General features: G+C 39.7%; 1 protein-coding gene across 5 annotated transcripts in view; it reads right to left on the reverse strand.

Annotated features, from left to right (window-relative positions):
- Window positions 1-12844, reverse strand: part of LRRC7 (leucine rich repeat containing 7) — a 227964-nt gene extending 215120 nt beyond the window's left edge. For 3 of the 5 annotated variants that reach the window (XM_087719478.1, XM_087719481.1, XM_087719480.1), the window contains exon 1: window positions 12582-12844. The gene's annotated coding sequence lies outside the window, so the exon portion shown is untranslated. The remainder of the gene's footprint in view (window positions 1-12581) is intronic. The other 2 variants (XR_015697250.1, XM_087719479.1) reach the window with 1 other exon arrangement.
- Between the last annotated feature and the right edge of the window lie 7872 nt (window positions 12845-20716).

Raw genomic sequence — 20716 nt, forward strand, 5'->3', positions numbered from 1 at the left:
TCCTGGATAGAAAGCACTTATAGCACTAACAAAATTTTAAAAGTGTGCTTCTAGAGTGAGTATAATCTAAATTCTCAAGGTTCATATTTCAAATTCCAGAATGCATTCTTATGGTTTAGCTTTAGTGCTGCAAAACCAGTGCGACTAAAATTGGGCCTCAATTTGGGCATGCAAATATTGGCTATATTCTTTCATGTGGGCTTGCCCTCCTCCCTTTTTAATTGATGATTTTGCTTCTTCCTGAAGTAAGACATTGCACTAACATTTGTAGTGCTCTGGTTTCTCATTTGATGTAATTCTCATGGTGGAACATGAGCGCTTAAACTTGAAATCCAATTAAGATATGGTGGCACTATTGTAAATACATGTTTGTGCATCGATGTTTCCCTTTTTTCAATCTGATAAGGTACTTAAGACACATAAAAGTTTCCAAATTCAGAAGAGATCTAACAAAATTTGATGGGCTTCCAAAGGCTATTCTTGAGAGAGAATTTGGGGATATTCCACTTCAACAAAGACTTTGTCTCTTTGGTAAAGAAGCTAACAAAACACTAAGCCATGCTTTTTCTTTTTTGAAACTGACATTATTATTATAAAGTTTACTGACTAATATAACATTCAGAAAACCTTTTTATATATTAAGACTTTCCTTTTATGGCAGGTAAAAATGTGGTTCATGTTTTGTTGCGGTGTCAATTTTATAAAGGTGCACATTTTATAACTCCATTGTAACTATTTTTTCAGGCCAGTCAATTCTATTTTATGTACAGTTGCTGTTAACTAACTAGTGTGATTCAGATTCCTTAAATTTGGCCAAATTCTGTTTTATTATATGTAATATTCACTGTGACCTAATCATACCAACCATACAACTATTTTGTTTTATTTTACTTTTTAATATTTATTTTTAGTGGAAGTTGGTTATAATGATAGCTAAGAAAAGTCTGTTCTGTTCTCAACTACTACTAATAATTCCAGCCAGCAGTAAAATTATCAGGAGTGATAGCAGAGTACAATCTTTTATCAAGATTTATTTATCAGTTAAGTCTGTCCTTTACCATAGCTGTAGGAGAAGGAAAAGGTAAATTCTTTTCTGTACATAAACTAATGTCCTGCAAAGAATCTATGATGAACCTGCTAGACAGGCCAACAGCCCACTTGGTCGAGTATAGTCCTATAGTAGCCATCTAAATGGGAAGATGGAAGGAAACTCATAAACATGGCCAGGAAAGCAACAACCCACTTTCAATGCAGTCCGAGAACCTGATACTAAGAAATGCTAACTGGGAGTCCAAAGATAGTGAACAGCTGTGTTTATTGGTCATTGATAGTGTCATGTGCCATTAATTTGTCCATTTTACCTACCTAATTGCCTAGATCATAAGCTACCATTGCGTCTAAACAACAACAAACTCTACAATTTAACCGTATTGTACAGAAAAAATCTTATCAATATTAAATTTCAGTGCATTTAGTTATAATAAATGGTCCTAGTTCTATCATAAAAAAACTTCTATTTATATATACTATTCATAACATTAATGACTTTATATACATTTTAGCATTTCTCCTTTAACACTCTTGTTCTAAGCTAAATAGCCCCATATATTGTAGTATTTCCTCATTGAGTAGTAGTTTTACTGTACTAAACATTTCAGTTACCCCTTTAAGCATTTTTTTCAGCTCTGCAGTATCGTTTTCCAAATGCAGTGATTAAATAAACTGATTAGATATTCACACACACACATCATGTATACATACATGTGTGTAGATAGGTAGATAGATGATAGATAGATAGATAGATAGATAGATAGATAGATAGATAGATAGATAGATGATAGATAGAAAGAAAGAAAGAAAAAAAGAAAGAAAGAAAGAAAGAAAGATAGATAGATAGATAGATAGATAGATAGATAGATAGATAGATAGATACATAGATACATAGATAGATACATAGACAGACAGACAGATAGATAGATAGACAGACGATATATAGATATAAATGTAAATATAGATAGTGTGGGAGCTTGGGTGTGCATGCTTCTATATATATATGTGTGTATACCAATCTTGGTCTTCTATTGAAATCAATGAAGATGTGTAATCCATTTAAGTCCTACACTAGAAGCAACAGTTTAATTAGCACAATGACATTTTGAGTGTTTTCCATAGGACAGTGTTTTGCCAATTATGTCAGTGACCTGTGATTCATGAACCACAGACTTCCCTATGCAATTAACATTCCTCTAGACTGATGGTGAACAAAAGCTTTCTTTTTCTAGCAAACAATCATTCAACCTTTTAAATTTGTACAAGGTTTAGCACCATTGTTTTAGTGAAAATTTAAAACACGCCTTTAATTATTTGTAAATATTTTAATTAAAATGCCAAGAAGCACATTCTGTAAAAGTTTCAAAAATAGATACAGAATGTGGTTTCAAAGCTGTTGTGATTGGATAATGGAACCACATGCTGTCAACTTAAAAGCAGAGCTTACTTCAATTTGTATCAGAGACGCCAATTATCTATTATATATAATTTTATTGTGTAGTAATGTGCAAGATTTCAAGCCATTTTTTCAAATTTATTGTGGGGAAAGCAAGATTGTGTCATTTAGCCAGTTTCAACTGTGTGTGTGTGTGTGTGTGTGTGTGTGTGTTTGCCATAGAGTTTGAAAGATTGCCTATTCAACATTTTAATTTTTTGATCTCTTGTTATCAGTTAATTAGTATGTATAAAGCAAATTAAAGCAAATCAATCTAATTGTTATTGTCAAATTAAATTCCAGAAATTGAATCTAAAAAATATATTATATTAATAAAAAGAAAAGTTTTTTCTCTTGGTATATTCCATTTAAAGCAAGTATTGCGGGCCTAACTGGCAAAAGAAATCCAGGACCATATTGGTTAGAAACATGTGAAATAGGCCTGCATCCTGCAATCAATAAAGGTAAAGTTTCCCCTCGCACATATGTGTTAGTCGTTCCTGACTCTAGGAACTCATCTCTGTTTCAAACCCAAAGAGCATGAATGCTGTTACCTTCCCACCAAAGGTGGTTCCTATTTTTCTACTTGCATTTTTACACGCTTTCGAACTGCTAGGTTGGCAGAAGCTGGGACAAGCACTGGGAGCTCACTCCATTACCCAGTGCTAGGGATTCGAACCGCTGAACTACCAACCTTTCTGATCGACAAGCTCAGCGTCTTACCCACTGAGCCACTGTGTCCCTCACCTGCACTGAATAGACAATGTCTAAAATGATTATTCTATTTTCAAAATTAAGTCCTGAGAATTGAGATTTATATAACTAAAACTTCATTCTCCAACAGAAATATGAAGAAACTCTGAAGTTTGCAGAGTGAAAAAAGAAATATAAAAGTATATACAAAAATATAATAAAGGTCAAAAATTCCTAGAAGACGAAATGTGCTTAATAAGACAGAGTGATAGTTAATACTTTAGAGGCCAAAGAATGGGAAGAGAACTGAAATGGATATCACAGTGAATTAGACAGCAGTAGGAGGCCATAGAAATTGAAATGATAAATAAACACAGAAATTCTGGTTTTAACTGGTTACTAACTGTAGGTGATACAATAGCTCCAAAGTGCTTAAGCATTCTGTTAGTAATAACCCTGTATGGGGTTAGATACTGAATGAAGCTTTTAAAATAACCTTACATACCGGTTCTTCCATCCTCCCAAGAGGAGATTTTCTTGAATGACATCATCTCTCTTGCATTAATACTCCAAATCTAAAAAGCAGGCATTCAGAAATGCTACATTGGCTTATGCAACATCCATTATTTGGGGTTACTGAGGGAGAAATAGAACCTTTTCTAATTGTACTCAGCTTTTGAGAAGGCAAAAAAAAGTCTCTGTCACTTTGCTTGGAGGGAATTCCTATCATTTTGTATCTCTTCCAAATCACTGCAACACAAAATGAAAGCCCTGGAAACTTAATCTGTATTGTTAAGTTGGTAACTCTTAAGACACCAAAATATGCTATTAGATCTTTTTTTATCTCTTCAGGAAACTAGAATGTCCTTGCAGACCAATGATGCATTTTTATTATTTAGTTCCTTAAGGCTACATACATTTAAAATTAAGCCCTATACAACATTTATAGATTTGGACTATAAGATGCTAACTATTCCTTAGCAACCCTATTAACCAAGATCTAAAAACTGAAGTGCTTAACGCACACTTATATTGGTCATGAAATGCAGCAAAATTATTCAGCTTTTCCCCAAGATTATATTCCCTGAAATCTTTTTTAATATAATTTTCCTGAAACTTTTAAATGACAATAAAAATGAATATAAAGGAAGAAGGATAAAAGGGAGGGAGGGAGGGAGAAAATCAAAGTAAAAAGCAAAAAGTTCAAGAAAAGAAAATAAAATTAGAAAAGAAAGAAAAAATATTAAAAAGTGGCTTCTGAGATTCTTCACTTCAGTTTTCTTCACAAACTTTTTCAGAAGTGGTTTTCCGCTGCCTCCTTCCTAGGGCTGAGACAGTGACTGGTCCAAGATCACAAACATGGCATTGTACTGAAGGCAAAACAATCACGAAACTAGCTCTCTTTTTGAAATTATAACCAATGTAAATTTCAACTCTTTTGACCACATATTTTACCATCTATATTCTATAATCAAAATTCTTAGCACACTTTATCATGAATTCTTAGCACACTTCAACATACATTCTATAACTTATTCTAGCCTTGTTTCAAACTTCAACAAAATATTATACATTTTGGTAATTACATATTTCAGAACTGAAAATATAATTATGTATTCGTAAGTCATTTTATGGACAAAATTCAGCAGCAGTTTTTCGCACGGCTGTTGGTAAAAATAGGATCGCCAACATGATCGTCAAGGTCCAATGATGGATATGGCACAAAAAGAAGTCATTTTATCTATTTTGAATATTTCAAATAATTGTAAATGGGAAAACCATCAACAATTATATGCCTTGGCTATTAATTGCTCTCTTTATTTCGATTTCAGTTCCCCTTGATAGTTTTCCAATAAGTCATGGTATAACAAACATTTATTTTTGTCTGTCATTTCTCTTCCATAATATTCATCCTGAGATGATATCCATGAGGATATTTTCAGGTTCTCTAATGAATATCTAATGATATTATTTTTAAAGTCTGCATTAATTTTAACTTAAATGTTACCATAAATATCCTTGCCATCCAAATCTTAGGTTATGTTCTTTTAACTGTAAAAGAGTCTTGTTTCTCAGCAACTTTCATTCATTCTTTCACCCAGATCAAGAATAAACAAAATACAATTTCAAATCTAGCAAACTAAATCATCCTTTCTTTACATCTTGTATATTTAACTCATTATTTTTCCCATGTCATATAAATTAAAATGCATCATTCTGCCAAGTTAATGTCTGAAACAAAAGTATTATTCTTCACAAAACATTCACTTTTTTCATAACACGAGTGAAAATTTTAATTTTTCCCATTTTAACATGTCCTTCTTCATTTAAATCCATGTTTTAAGATTCTATTCACTAAAATCTTTTGTCATCTATCATACTACATATTAATATTACATCCTTATATCAATAGGGTACTAACTATGTAGTTCCACTGTAGGGAAAGAAAAGTTAAGAAAGACAGAATCCAATTGCTATCTAAGCTTAATGAAGCTTGATTCACAGCTGTGTGAACAGAAGCTGTAACCTTTCTTTTCATAATATGTTCCAAAAAGTCGGCTAAATGATTAGTGGGTCATACCATACAAAGTAGGCTGCGGTACAGAAGATTTGAGTGCAGGATAATCAGTGAATAATTTTGACTGCTACAGAAATTACTTGGTCAATGTTTTGTCATGCAAGAAAGTGGCAACATCTAGCTGACTTTGGAAGCTAAGCAGTGTCAGACTATGAATGAGATTCTACTGGAAAATTTCAGCATTACAGATTAGACTGGGATAAAAATTAAATTCAGCCGGAAGGAAATAGCTATCCACATCTGAATTCTTGCCAAGAATGCTATGAGAGATAGACGTTGACTTGAGTGAATGTCTACTTTAGTTACACATGCCTCTCCCTATGACTTAGCCATGTCATTCAGGGAAGTTTCCTATAATTTATGTGAAATTTCTGGGAGATCCAAAGTCTTATACTAGAGATTAGACAGAACAACTTGTTATGTGAAAGGTATGTCACATGGGCATTTGTCAATCAACCTTATAAAAATCATCACTCAAAAAAAAATCACCAATCTACAATATTTTCTAATTAATCTTTTAAAACAAATCCAAGCAGAACCAATGTATAAACCATATACTGCTAAAACTGCAATTTTCTGATAAAATGCTATAGAGAAACAAGTTAATAAGCATAACTATTGTCAACTTTGAAGCTTTTTGTGAAATATAAGACATATACATACTAATTAAATTAGTCAATATACTATACTAGGTTAATTATCATACAGAAATCTTCCTGAAGTCTACTCATTTGTTTGAAAATTGCAAGGTAAATGGCAGCTACTATCAAAGTTATACAAGTCTACTAATACACACTAAACTAAGCATTCCACTTCAGAAAGAGCGGCATTACACTACAATTCTCCCTAGTTTGGTTCCAATTCACTTGTTAAAAATAGAGGAATTTAATCTAAAGTATACCATTAGAATTTAAGGGGAAAGACAGGTAATTTTTCTTCAAAAAAGATATAACTCCATTCAAAATTAAGGTTTATGTAATTAAACTTGCTCAATTATGTGTCATAGCATTGCTATTTCTTTTTAAAATGTACCACATTTTTCTAGAACATATGCACTCCAACATTTGATGAAAAAGGCAGGGAGGGGGTTGCCATGGTTAAGTCAGCATCTTTTGTTGAATACTGGAATAAATTGATGCATAGAGCCGACACCCACATAACTTGTCAGCACAAGTTACTGGTTTTTTCCCCCTTTGCATACGTAACACTAACAGAAATGTGTTAAATATAATTGTTGTTATTCAAACTTCCTTTCTTTACTTTGCAATCCTTCCAACACCTCATCCTCAAAAAGCAAGAATAGAATTCTCTGTTGAGCTTTTCTTAGGTGAAAATGTCAGAGGCCAAGTATAAAGCATGAAAAATGTTACCATGGTGATAATATTATAAATTCCTAAGATAAGACTATACGAATCTCCCTTGTGTCAGGAAGCTATGCTTTAACGGGGCTATAATATTTTTAAGTGGGCCATAAAATAACACACATCCATAGAGAGATCTAGTTCATTCTTCCCACAAAAAGACTGATTAATTTCTCATACCGAATAACTGGAAACAAACTATATGTGTTAGACTACAACATGATCTCCAATAAGTATTTTGATTACTTATTGTATTTTGTGATCAAAATCATTGGAGGCCCTGGGGAATTAAATATTCAAGCTAGGGATAAATGAGTCCAACGGGTATGCAATAAATCATTAACTTATATCTTTATTTTCTTCTGTTTTACCTAGGATGCTAAATTAGAGACAAACAATCCAAATTTTGGTTGGCCTAGGCAGATTGCCTCCAAATTACATTAAGATCTGATTTACAATAAAGGATCAAAAAGGGCACAGAGTTGTCTTATTGGGGAGAGGGGCAGCATATAAATGTAATAAATAAATAATTACCCTCATTATTTTCAATATACAAAAATGACAGCCATACTTGCACATGCATAAAACAGAGGCCACCATTCTCTTGCATGCATCCACACATAATGCAACATGCACACAGGAGAATAGGTTTATGCAAGGATTCCCAAAGCAGACCCTTGCATAATTGCAGGAATGTTCCTATTTCTTTGTCATCAAACATAATGGAAGGGACTTGAATTATATAAAAAAGCATCAGGTTACCTCTACAGCAAGTCATTAATTTCAGCTACCTTCTTTAACAAGCAATAAAACATTTCTTTAAGCTAGTAGTGAAAAATTTGGGGAAACCAATTATAGTCCTTTTGAAAACTTTCAGAGATTGGAGATGGAAAAATAGTGTGAAAGCTTCAGAAATATTTATCTTGGATCCGAACTTAGTACCTAGTGGAAATAATTTGTTCATTAACATCTATCAAACTCTTTCTCTCCCCCCTCCCTCCCTTTCTCTCTTTCTTTCTTGGAACACTGCAAGGCCAATATCCATTCTGAACTATAATATGTATTTCTAATAATGCATCTTGGCCTGGACTTTCTCTTAGAAAACAAAAAGTGGTAATAAGCCAAAGATTTGGTCACCTTTGGTCAATGGCTCTATGAGAGTGCCTGAGTCTCTGAATATGTCCATTAGCTCAAAACACTGAAGACCCATGTTCTATATAATTCATGGATGCTACACGTTATAATATAGACCTGATATACATTATCAAATGAGTATTTCAAGAATAAGATCACCTCAAAATGTCCATTTGAATATATAGTATGCTCCCATTTTTTTCATGCAATGTGAAATAGAACCACAAGAATTAATATAGTAACTGAACATATCACAAGGTTGTTATGGAGGGAATATTTGGAGGAATTGCTTTGTATTTCTTTTATTCCATTAAGGAAAATCATGATATAACAAACAAGCACAATCAGAAGAGAGCTTGCAACTAGGCTTGGAAATCTGACTGATTCTTGCAAAAATATGAGATAGAAAAGACAGAAAAATAGTAAGAGGGAAGCAGAGAGAAGTGTAAAAGATGTGTATGGCTGGCCTGATCTTTGTATCAGAATAATATTACAACATATACTCTGGCGTGTTGAAATTCGACTATTTTTCAAACTGTTGGGTTGTTCTAATATTTGAAAGCAAACTTGGAGTCAAGAATTGCATCATTGATATGGATGCAGATCAGTCAAATGTTTTAAATGATCCTATTAAAGCAATGTACATTGTAATTCTTAGGAAAAACTGACTTTATTAGTCTAAGTGCAGTAATATTGTTGCAATTAAATACAGTGGAATTTGAGATATAATGATAGGCACATTGTGGGTGTTTAATGAGTAAGGATAGCTAAGAAGCAGCAACAAAGTTGCATTCTTTCACACAGATACCAAAAAAGCCACCCTGAGTCACAACTTATGGGGGAAGGGAGACATAAAGAAATGACCCCAGTAGTTTAAAGCAGCTCGATATTTCAAATGTCTTAACCATGCTGCAGAGGTTATGAATATTTTAAATAATGTTAATATTAAAAGTGTTTTATAGTACCAGAAGTATAAACTAGTATAAACTAGAATAACAAACCACATTTGTACGTTATACGTTTAACTTTGTACGTTAAACAGGAACACATCTGCGATCCATGCACATTAATAGAAAGCAATTACCACTAGAGAGACCATATTGGAACAGGTGCCATCCTATCATTTCCATTAAGTTTGCATACTCAGTCTTTCAGTGACATGTTCATGTCAAAAAGTACTAATTTGGTTCTACGTATGTACAAGAAACAGGGATACAGTGTTTTAAAAAACCCCTCTATGAAATATTACCCTGTTTCCCTGAAAATAAAACCTCCCTGGTAATAAGCCCAAGTGCATGCGCAAAACTAAGTCCTCCCTGAAAATATTGCAGGACAGCAGCAGCCATAAGGTGACCATGCTCACCGCCTCCTGAACCTCAAAAATAATAAGACCTCCCCAAAAATAAGGCCGAGTGCTTATTTGGGGGGTCAAAAGAAAATAAGACCCTGTCTTGTTTTGGGGAAACATGGTGGGTTAAATATTCAAATCCTTGGCTCAATGTGTTTTTTTTAAGTTTTCCTATAACGCCTGGAAATCATAGAGCCGAGGTGGCGCAGTGGTTAGAGTGCAGTACTACAGGCCACTTCAGCTGACTGCTAACTGCAGTTCGGCGGTTCAAATCTCACCGGCTCAAGGTTGACTCAGCCTTCCATCCTTCCGAGGTGGGTAAAATGAGGACCCAGATTGTGGGGGCAATATGCTGACTCTGTAAACCGCTTAGAGAGGGCTGAAAGCCCTATGAAGTGGTATATAAGTCGAACTGCTATTGCTATTGCTATACTTAATCGCCTGTCCTATTAATTAATTTAGTAGACCATTAATATGTTGCCAATGCAAGCAACAACATGGATATCACAGGGCAATGCCAAGAGTCTCATATATGAAAAGAACCATCTACCTAGATGCTACTGAGATGTTGCCACTTGGAGATTTGAATCCTCATTTGAAATAAAGAACCACATTGCAACTTCTGTCTCTAGTGTCTTTTGGGGGGGGGCATAATATTAAATACAAGTAAAATTAACAGTGTTGCCACAAAATGAGTATGGCAAAAAGAAGCTGGGATATCCACTCACTTGCTCATATTTCTCAAGAAGAACTGGACCTCTGGCCATCCACAAAGAAGACCTCATCCACTTGTGTTCTCCTTCATCCACGTCTAATCTCTACTACTGCAGAGTCCAGAGGAATTGGTGATATCTAAATAAACTAAATCTTTGTGCAGATTGAGGCATCCCCTCCCTCATTTATATGTCCCCTCTGCCTGTAGATATTTGCACCCTAATTTGGAATCAGATGTGTTGATTCCAAATTAGAGATATGTTAGCAACATTTCTTGATAGTATCTTTCTGTCCAGCCTCCAGTGAGCAAAATTATATACACTATATCGCCATAAGCAAGCACAAAGATAAGACATTAGCTATAAAGCATTTCCAAGATAAAGAGTTGTGGCACTCCAGATGTTGTTAAGCTACTCTTTCCAGCATCCTTCACCTTTAGACTCACTGACAGGATAAACTGGTAGTTTGCCACATTGTCCTATAGGGAGAGGTTCCCAATGCATGTATGTATAGTCTCTGAACAGTGCCACATGGAGGCCAAAGAGAGAGCATAGGTCTGCAGGTAGCTGCTCAAGCAAGAAGCAACCCAATCATCTCTCCTCCATTCCTCTCTCCTTTCCCTCTGTGTTGCTGAGAAGTGGGTTCTGGGCATAACCACCCAATCCTACCTACTGCATTGCCTACAGCAGGATTAGAGGGCAATCAAGGAAAGGGGTTGCATCCACTCTTCGGGGGGGGGGGGGAATCCATGCTAAGATTCCCCAAGCAAGAGAAGTCAGAGGAGAGATTTCCTGCCAAATTCTTCTGACCCTGCTATTTAAAAAAGAGAGCTAGTAACAGTGCAAGAGTGGCAAGTGATCCTGTGAGCATCCTCCTCCTCCTTACTCGCAATGGCATCCACAGAAAAATTACAACCGATAAGAAAGGAAGATGCCACCACATCCTCTTATCTGTTTGCCTTTCCTCTTTAAGAACCGAGCCAGCAGGTCTATCCAGAACAAATGAAGAGAAGCTATCACTGCCTCTTCCTTGAACAACATCTGGTTTCCACCACTGTGCATGGGTCACCTACAGGGAGACTGCAAGAGTGGAAAGTGGTCAGATTGGGCCCAGGATGCCATCTATGAAGGCAAGAAAAAAAGCAGGTAGTGGCAGCTTCTCTCTCTCTCTCTCTCTCTCTCTCTCTCTCTCTCTCTCTCTGCAGCACTACGGGGGTCCAATTTTCCCTAACCATAAAGATGGCACACTCAATCAGCCACCTCTGCCCACTTGTTCACACCCTCTTTCTTGGTGTCACTGGGCTAACAGCATGATATTTTTTTTTTAAAAAAAAATGGGGGGATATTGTTGAAAGGGGATTCTGAAGGTAATCATAACCAGGAACTGGTCTTACATGGCGTAAGTTCCCTAAGCACACCTACCAGCAGCATCTGCCATCCCCCCCAAAGGTGTTGTCACCTTGATCCCCACTCACTCAACCAACCGGCTCCCTCCAGACCCACACAGCTTGTGGGGGGAGGGAGGAGAGAGAAGGCTACCAAATCGATGAAGGAGGATCCCTGTCCTCCCTCTCTTCCCTTCATTGCAGCGAAGCTTTCTCCCCTTAGCAACCGCTGCATTTCATCTGGTTACCACCAGCAGCAGCACCCCGAGGCGCCTTCTCTCCTCCGCCGCTCACCCACCGCAACCAAGCCCACCCTCCGTGCCTCCGCGCCAAATGGAGGCAAGAGCCCCACGAAAAGCAGAGAGGAGGAAGCTGAACACACACAAACACACACATACACACACCCTGAACCCCAATTTCCCCCCCCCAGTCTCGAACCTGCCTTCCCCACCCCGAAAGACAGAGCGCGCGGCGCCTCCCCGGCTAACACACCCCTACAGCAGCGCGACCGAAGGATCAGCAGCAGCAGCAGCAGCAGCCACAGCCACAGCAGCCCCTTCCCCATGCAAGGACGCAGCCTCCGAGAAAATACTCACATCGCAGGGTGGAGAACGCGTCCTTTTAAGTCTCCGTCGCCTGCAGATAATAACTGACAGCTGGGATCACGATTCCTACCAAGAGACCGGGGGTCCGGGGTTTATGGGACGTGGGAAGCTGGAGGGAAGGTGAGGGGAAGTGGGGCACGGCGGCAGCAGGATGGCGACCGACCCCCACTCCGGTCGTAGCTCCCCTCCCCCATGCTAAGACCACGACGCGGATACCCTTCAGGAGCACATCTGGGCAACACTTCCTCTCCCCTACGCGGCCGTCTGGAGAACAGGTACCTTGTCAGCTGAAGTCTCTCCGTTTGCCAGAGCCCCACGGCAACCACCCCAAAAGAAAGCTCTTCATCCAGTAAATCCTTGCGGAGCCGGCAGCCGAGCGAAGAAAGGGGGCTCCTGCGCCGCCACCACCGGAGCCGCGGAAATCGCGAAGCAAAAGAAAAGGGGGGCGAGCCACCCTCTTCTCCACGCATCTGTCAGAGCCGGGGCGCAGGAGCGAGACTCACAAAGGCGCGCGAGCGGGGCTGCTTCCCATCGCCGCCGCGGCGACGACTGGCCACGAGGAGCGCGGAGGCGGCGGAGCCTTCCCGCCCCCCAAACCCGGCAAGGCTCGCGGCTGGGGTTTCCTCCCGAGCGGCGAGGGCCTCCTGGAGGAGGCGGAGGAGGCGTCGCTCCTGCACAGGTGTTATGGCTGCAGCCGAGTGACAGACGGGCGAAGAGGCAGGGCTGCTGCTGCCGCTGACATGTGGCCGAGCCTCCTTTGCCTTCGCCGGTTCCTGAGGGCGGCAGCGCAAGCCTTGAACGAGAGCTCCGCTTCCGTCGGAGGCAAACGGGAAAGGGCACAAGGCGACCGCCTGCAAACCGCCCCCCCGGGAAGCTCCGTCCGTGGCGGTCCTGGTCAAGAGGGCGCCGGGCAACCAGGGACTTCTCTCCTCAGGGGAGGGGCAGCCGGGAGGGAGTAGTAAGGGAGAAGTAGCTGAAGTGGGGTCCTCCAAATCCCAGGCGCGGGGGCGGCGACGCGGAGGGGGGGGTCTCTTGCACGTCGGATTGCCGGGGAGCTCAGCTCAGCTGGGAAGCCGCGAAGCTCCCTCACAGGGAGGGAGGAGGCCAAGTAGCAACAGCAGTTCCCGCCCCCACTAACTCCGCGTCAGAGCTCTTCAGCCGCCGCCGCCGCCTCTCCTCGGGCCCTCCCTCCGCTTCTTCCCCAGAGTTTTTTATTTTTTTCAAACGCGGAGTGAGGGGAAGAGAGAAAGAGAAAAACGAAGTGGGCGTGAGGACGGTGTAGCAACGCCGCGCGGATTCTGCCGCCCTCCTCCGTGCTCTGCACGTGGCCGCCCGAGTCCCGCAGCACAGCACACGCCCCTTCCCCTCCCCCCCAGCTTTTCTCAGAGCTGCACCTTGACGGTTCAGTTGCGGTGTGTTGATCCGGGCGTCGTAAGGCAGATCGGGGTTACCCTGCTTCCCCGCTTCCATCGAGGACAGGCCTCGGGAGGTTGAAAGAGAGACGGACTGCCACCGTCCTGGTTCTCCATCACTTGCCGGCTACCTCTTAATTCTCGGGGTGGGGGGGTGGGGGGATTATCGGTGGCAAGATTTGGATGCCCTAAAATATTAGGTGAGTCAGGGTTTTGTTCCCGTTGCCCTAAGCCGAGGACTAGGTATTGTTGCTTCGCCCAGCTCCGTGCATTGCATCCACCATACTAGCAGAAGATTGACTTCGGGTTTTGGCGCTGCAGACAATCCAACCCCAGTTGCTTTGCCTTTGCATGTGCTCCTGGCAATCTGTTTATCGGGAAAAAGTCTTTAGATGCTTCTGTCTGATAAATCACTGTCACTGCACTGGCTTTTTAAGGACATCCTTAAAACCATAATGGTGAAAGATAGGTGCTAGTGTTGACATTTTCAATGTGTCTGCTTCCTCTTAAGGATTCCTAAGACGTTAAGGCATCTGAACTGGTGCTGATGCTTGCGGTCTGTTCACCCACCACAACAGGGTACAGTTTAAATAGTTGATCACATTATATGATTTTTTCCTACCTTTTAAATAAAAAAGACCACCCATTTTATTTACTCCAGTCGGAGGGTGGATATGCAACAGAGTAAACGAATACACTGTGTGATAATATTATATATAGCTTTTTATAAAAAATAGCTTTCTTTTTTGTCCTTAATTAAATGACAAATAAAAAATTGAAACAATTTATAAATATATATTTGACTTCTCATTTGTATGCATAAAGATTTACATTACAATTTCACTAAAGAGTGAACATATTTCATTATATTTATTGTACATAGTCCACACCTGTAAGCAACCATTCATAAGTTGCAACATAGGGTCTTCAATCCACTGAGTAATAATTAGAGCTTAAATGTATCTTTCCTAAATTGAAAAATAAATCTCTTGCTATTCAACAGAGGCATGCAGCACCCATTTCCATTCTCCAGTCTTCAATTTCAATTTACGTAGTAGGTATATAGTTCAAAAAATATGGACATCTGAAAATATCAAATCCTTTCAAATTACTCAAATTAATATACTGATCATAAAATTTAGATGTCTTCAGCTATGAAAAATTGTAAAGTATGGAGTGCACACACTTATTTACCTCATGAACTAATAATATTCAAATAGTGAATACCAAACTTTCCTATTAATCACACACAACTAAGAATAACACACTGTCCTGAGGAAAAAAGGAAACTATCAATTGACTTCATTAATACATTGTGCTTTATCATAAAAGTAATTTGTTTGATTTGGATTACTTCTAATTTATATGGCTTGGCATGAATTATAAACCCAGGTGATTAGAGAAAGTTGCAGGGAGCATCTTCACTGGTTTCCTTTCTGCTAAAGACATTTTGTGACTGGGCATAACCATTTGGGCAACCATTTTTGGAATGAGTAACCTTCACCAGTGAAATTGAACAAAACCTGTACTTCAAATTCCCAAATACCCACTGGCCAAAATGGCCTGAAATCCCTATGGTATATGCCAAATAGATGATACAGTTGAAGATATTATCCTAGCTATTTATGAATGGCTGAATAACTATCATATTTGAAGTATGATTGTGAGACACTAAGAGTATATTTAAACTGCACACATTCAATGTAATGTGTAAAGTTTTGGTGACAAGCAACTCCCTTTGAGATATTCCACATGGAACAACATTTCTACACAGTACTGTAGAAATTGTAAGATTTTGTTGGAGACCTACATGGACTTTTATAACAGAACAGTTATATTTGAATAATTTAAGCCTGAGCCTGAAGAGATTGGAATTATGTCATTTTTTTAAAAAATAACTTCTCCACAGTGCTTTTTTAAAAAGCAAACATTACATCTTTTTTTCTTGGAAAATCAGAATTCTGCATCACCTACATCCCCTGGTGAGTATCCCAGATGTTGGATTAGGGACCAGCAGAGAGAAGCTTGAAGGGGAGCCATGGAGGAGAAGGCAGCTCAGCAGTGACAGGATGTACCTCAAGAGGGAATGAAATCAAGAGAAGAATCGGGAAGCAAAAGAGGGAAAGGGTAGTTTTTTTTCTTCCTTCCATCCCACCAGGGGAGCCAAGCAGCTTGCAGCTCTTGTAGTTGAGTTCATTGCTAGGGCCCAGAGCAGCAGAGAGCAGCACCAGTAAGTTGTGTTCAAAGCTGCTACCAAAACCCCCTGAGGATGAATGGCCCCAGGAGATAAAGACAGCGCGAGAGAGAAAGAGATGGCAGATAGCCAGGAGAATGAATCTGGGATCTCTACATGAATAAATGTCTTGGTGTATTATGTAAAGCTAGGCTCAAAAATGCATAGGCAAAGGGTGGAATAAATTGGTAGGCTAAGAAGATGAGCTAAGTTTGGCTGCAGCAGAAGTGCTAAACAATTAAATAAAGTTGCTGCCAGATAAGAAGGAAAGGAGAAGTCAGAAGTAAAGATAACATTGAAGTGATTAAGGCCAGCTGGCAGTTGGTTACAGTCAGCTGGAAATATAAGGAATATAAAATAGAAAAGTCAGAATGATTGCAATGGAGAATAAAATAGAACAGAACAGAACTGTTGGAAGGGACCTTGGAAGTCTTCTAGTCCAACCTCCTGCTCAGGCAGGAAACCCTATACCAGTGATGGAGAACCTTTTTTGCCTCAGGTGCCAAAAGCACAAGTGCGAGCTATCGCTCGTGCTTGCATGCCCACCTCTATAATTTATTGCCCCCCTGCTCCATGCCCCCTTCGCCGGCATGCATGACACGCCCCCCTCACTGCCCTGCGCATGCACGAACGGCTTCCTTGGAGCTTGGGGAGGGCAAAAACGGCCTCCCCTGCCCCCTCAGAGGCCCTCCAAAGGCTTGAAATGGTTCATTTTCTGACTTCCAGTGGGCCGGGTAGGTCTGTTTTTCGCCCTCCCCAGGCTCCAGAGGCATTCTAGGAGCCTGGGGAGGGCAAGAAACAGCCCAGCATGCAAACCGGAAGTTCTGGAATGGACTTCCGGGTTGTACGTTGGGCCATTTTTCGATCTCAGGAGGCTCCCCTAAAGCCTCCGGAGGGCAAAAAAACAGCCCATCACACAAACTAGAAGTCCATTCCTGATTCCTGAAAATCAGCTGGCCAGCACATGCATGCGTGCTGGAGCTGACAGGGCAATGCCTTGTGTGCCCTCAGAAATGGCTCTGCGTTCCACCTGTGGCACGCGTGCCATATGTTCGCCATCACGGCACTATACCATTTCAGACAAATATTGTCCAATCTCTTCTCAAAAATTTCCAGTGTTGGAGCATTCACAATTTCTAGAAGCAAGTTGTTCCACTGATTAATTGTTCTAACTTTCAGGAAATTTCTTCTTAGTTCTACGTTGCTTCTGTCCTTGATTAGTTTCTATCCATTGCTTCTTTTTCTGCCCTCAAGTGCTTTGGAGAATAGCTTGACTCCCTCTTCTTTGTGGCAATCCCTGAGATATCAGAACACTGCTATCATGTCACCCCCTAGTCCTTTTCATTAAACCAGACATACCCAATTCCAGCAACCGTTTAGATAGTAAAGTTCAGATATAGGAAGAAGCTTTAGGACAGATGCTGAATAAGATGTGAGAATAAGCATATATTAAACAGAAAGTGTGCAGTAGCTAACAAAGCACTTACTAAGCCAGTGTTATTCGTTTCTTGTTGTGCACATTACTAATAAATATATGATAAGAATTGTCTGTATTCTGATTTGACCTGTTTCTACCCCAGAACCAGCAAGACAAATATTATTTTCCTTATTTAAAATGATGGACACATTGGATTGAATCCAATTTGAATCCATGCTTAATAACAGTTAAAATAGACTCATTAGAATCAGCACCAGAAGTTAGTGTAATTTAATGTGAACTGATGTGTCAACCTGGACAGAGTTATCCACCAGAGGAGAAAGGGGTGGGTGGGTGAATAACAAGATAAAAAACCAGAATACTGTTGTTGCTCTGCCCTCTCTGTATCTGTGTCATGGCTTTGCAGCACTGGTGCTGCAATATTGCAATACTCATTTTGTTACCCGCCTAGCAAATGTTTTCATTACCTTCCAAACAAAGTTAATTTCATTTCCCCAAATTCTATTATTTTGCTAATGTGTTTTGTCTTCCATTCCTCTTAATCTTTATGCTAGAAAGGTACCTTGTTTCTTAGAAGCCCTGGCACCCATGTTTTAAGAATAATTATAACCTACAGGCTCAGCCACAGGCAGATTGTCAATGAAAAAAGAAACCCAGATTGGTATTTCCAGAAAACAATAAAATCTAAATAAAATTCTTCACCCGGTCGGTAGGAAGGCCAAACTTTTAGCATGATTCTCTCCAGCTCTCCTTTGCTCGAATGTTTGGAAATGGCTGGCTGAAGAGCAGGGTTGTGTTTCTGTGGGTTGTTTTTAAAGAGAAGATCATTTGTGCACTGGAAAGGTGGGAAATTGCTGTTTGAGCAAGAAATCTTTTACTGAGAGTTGACAGCATTTAAAAAGGCTTTAATGAGTATTCCCAGACTGCTGCAGCAGACAGATTCCTACTGTAAAATATGGGGGGGGGGAAATGCTTCCAATCTTAAAATTGTAGAACAAACATGAAAGATAGGTCTATCAGTTGCAAGCTGTGAAGCTACAAGTACCATTCTAGAATGGTTCATAATATTTATACCAGTACTTTCCAGTGGTGGGTTTCAAAAATTTTTGGAATTTTTTTCTGTAGGTGTGGCCTGCTTTGTGGGAGTGGCTTGCCGGCCATGTGACCGAGTGGGAGTAGCTTGCTGACCATGTGACCAAGTGGGAGTGGCTTGCTGGCCATGTGACCGAGTGGGAGTGGCCTGCCGGCCATGTGACCGGGTGGGAGTGACTTGCCAGTCATGTGACCGGGTGGGAGTAGCTTGGCAATCATGTGACCGGATGGGAGTGGTCAAGACAATGTCACTGAATTCTTTGCCCCAATGGATGATCTACAAAAAGAAGATATAAAAAAGAAAATTTATTATTTTGTGCACTTACTACTTAAATAAGATTAAAATAAGTACACAAAATAATAAAAGAGCTACTTACAGAAGGTAAATAGCTTACTACTTACTACTTGTATTTCAAAGGGACTACAATACATATTTAATTTTACACATGGAATTGTGTTTGCATAACAGTGAAAAAAACAAAGATATAAAAATGAATAAATATTAGAATGTGCAGGAATGAATAAATTGACAATTAAAACCAAGAAGGCTTCGAATACTTTTTCACATGGGATTTGTTTTATCAATTGCTAACTAACAGAAACAGCAATTAGAAATCTAAAAGTATGAAAGAAAACACCAATTATGTAAGGAAAGGTCACTAAAATGTATAAAGAAATATTATTAGTACTTGATCATTATTAATGTGTAGATAACTGCGGGACATTACACATCCACACATACAAACTATGACAGTGCCAGGAAAACACCAAAAAATAACAATTTCGCCCCAAAAGACTGCAGATGAAACCAGTTTTTTTTCCCCTAACCCTAAGAACAGGAAAGACAAAGCCACTGGAATAAAAACCATCAAGGCATTATGGGAAATTATAAAGGACAGTGCCAGGAAGCTCACAGAACCAGCAACCAACTCACAATTACCTAAATAACCAGGTATCACACAGAAACACACAAAATCTGGCAAACCTTGCACCAACCTGGCCTGCCCATAGAAAAGCAGCCACCTTGACACATAAACCATGCACCAACCTGTACACTTAAAAGCAACATATTGCATCACAAATAAAACATTTGCAAAAAGGAATAACATTTCTTGTAATAAACATTCTATAAACAATAAATAAAAATTCCCTAAAAATAATTTTTAAAAAAGATATTCTACACACAATAAATTAAAATAAAACTATTAAAAATATTCTATACATAATAAATTAAAATAAAACCATTAAAATATTCTATACACAATAAATTAAATTTGAGATTGTGGAGATGTAATTCTGAGGCCAGTCATTGTGGAAGGTCCTGATGAGGAGTTCGTGATGACCACGAGGCAAGAGGCATATAAATTTAATAAGTGAAGAAATAAATGCCCTGTGGTCTCGATGGTTTGCTTGCAGATGTTTTATTGTCATTGGTGTGAGATACCTAGCTGGGTCATGAAATGTCTGCAAGAAAACCACCAAGCTCAGGGAACACTAAGGACCCTGCTGTCGTCTCCCTCCTCCCCACCACTCCTCTTCCTCCTCTCAATATATCCCACTCTTTCTAGCACTGATGATGATGATAATACCTGGTTTGGGTAATGAAACATATCCAAGAAAACAAGCAAGCTCAGAGAGCACCAAGGACCAGACAGTCATCGCAACCCTCCTCCTCCTCCTCCTCTCTGTATACCCCATTTTTTCTAGCACTGATGATGACACCTGGTTGGGTAATGAGATGCCTGCAAGAAAACCACCAAGTTCAGAGAACACCAAAGGACCCCACAGTCCTCTCCCTCCTTATCTTTTTCCTTTTTTCCTTCTACTTCTCCTCCTCCTCCTTCCCCCCCAACCCTACTCCCTTCTAGCACTGACGATGTTACCTAGTTTGGTAATGAAATGTCTGTAAGAAAACCACCAAGCTCAGAAAGCAGCAAGGATCCTACTATTCTCCACCTCCTCTTTCTCCTTCTCTTTCTCCTTTTAGTCCTTCTATATTTCTCCTCCTCCCCCCCCCCATCCCACTCCCAACTAGCACCGATGATGTTATCTAGTTTGGTAATGAAATGTCTGTAAGAAAATCACCAAGCTCAGAAAGCAGCAAGGATCCCACTATCCTCCACTTCCTCTTTCTCCTTCTCTTTCTCCTTTTTATCCTTCTATCTTTCTCCTCCCCCCCCAACCCCACTCCCTTCTAGCAGTGATGATGTTACCTAGTTTGGTAATGAAACATCTGCAA

The sequence above is a fragment of the Thamnophis sirtalis genome, unplaced genomic scaffold (assembly GCF_051295495.1).
Source record: "Thamnophis sirtalis isolate CommonGarterSnake01/CBP01778 unplaced genomic scaffold, rThaSir2_p1.2 scaffold_7, whole genome shotgun sequence".
In the NCBI taxonomy this organism is placed as follows: Eukaryota; Metazoa; Chordata; class Lepidosauria; order Squamata; family Natricidae; genus Thamnophis; species Thamnophis sirtalis.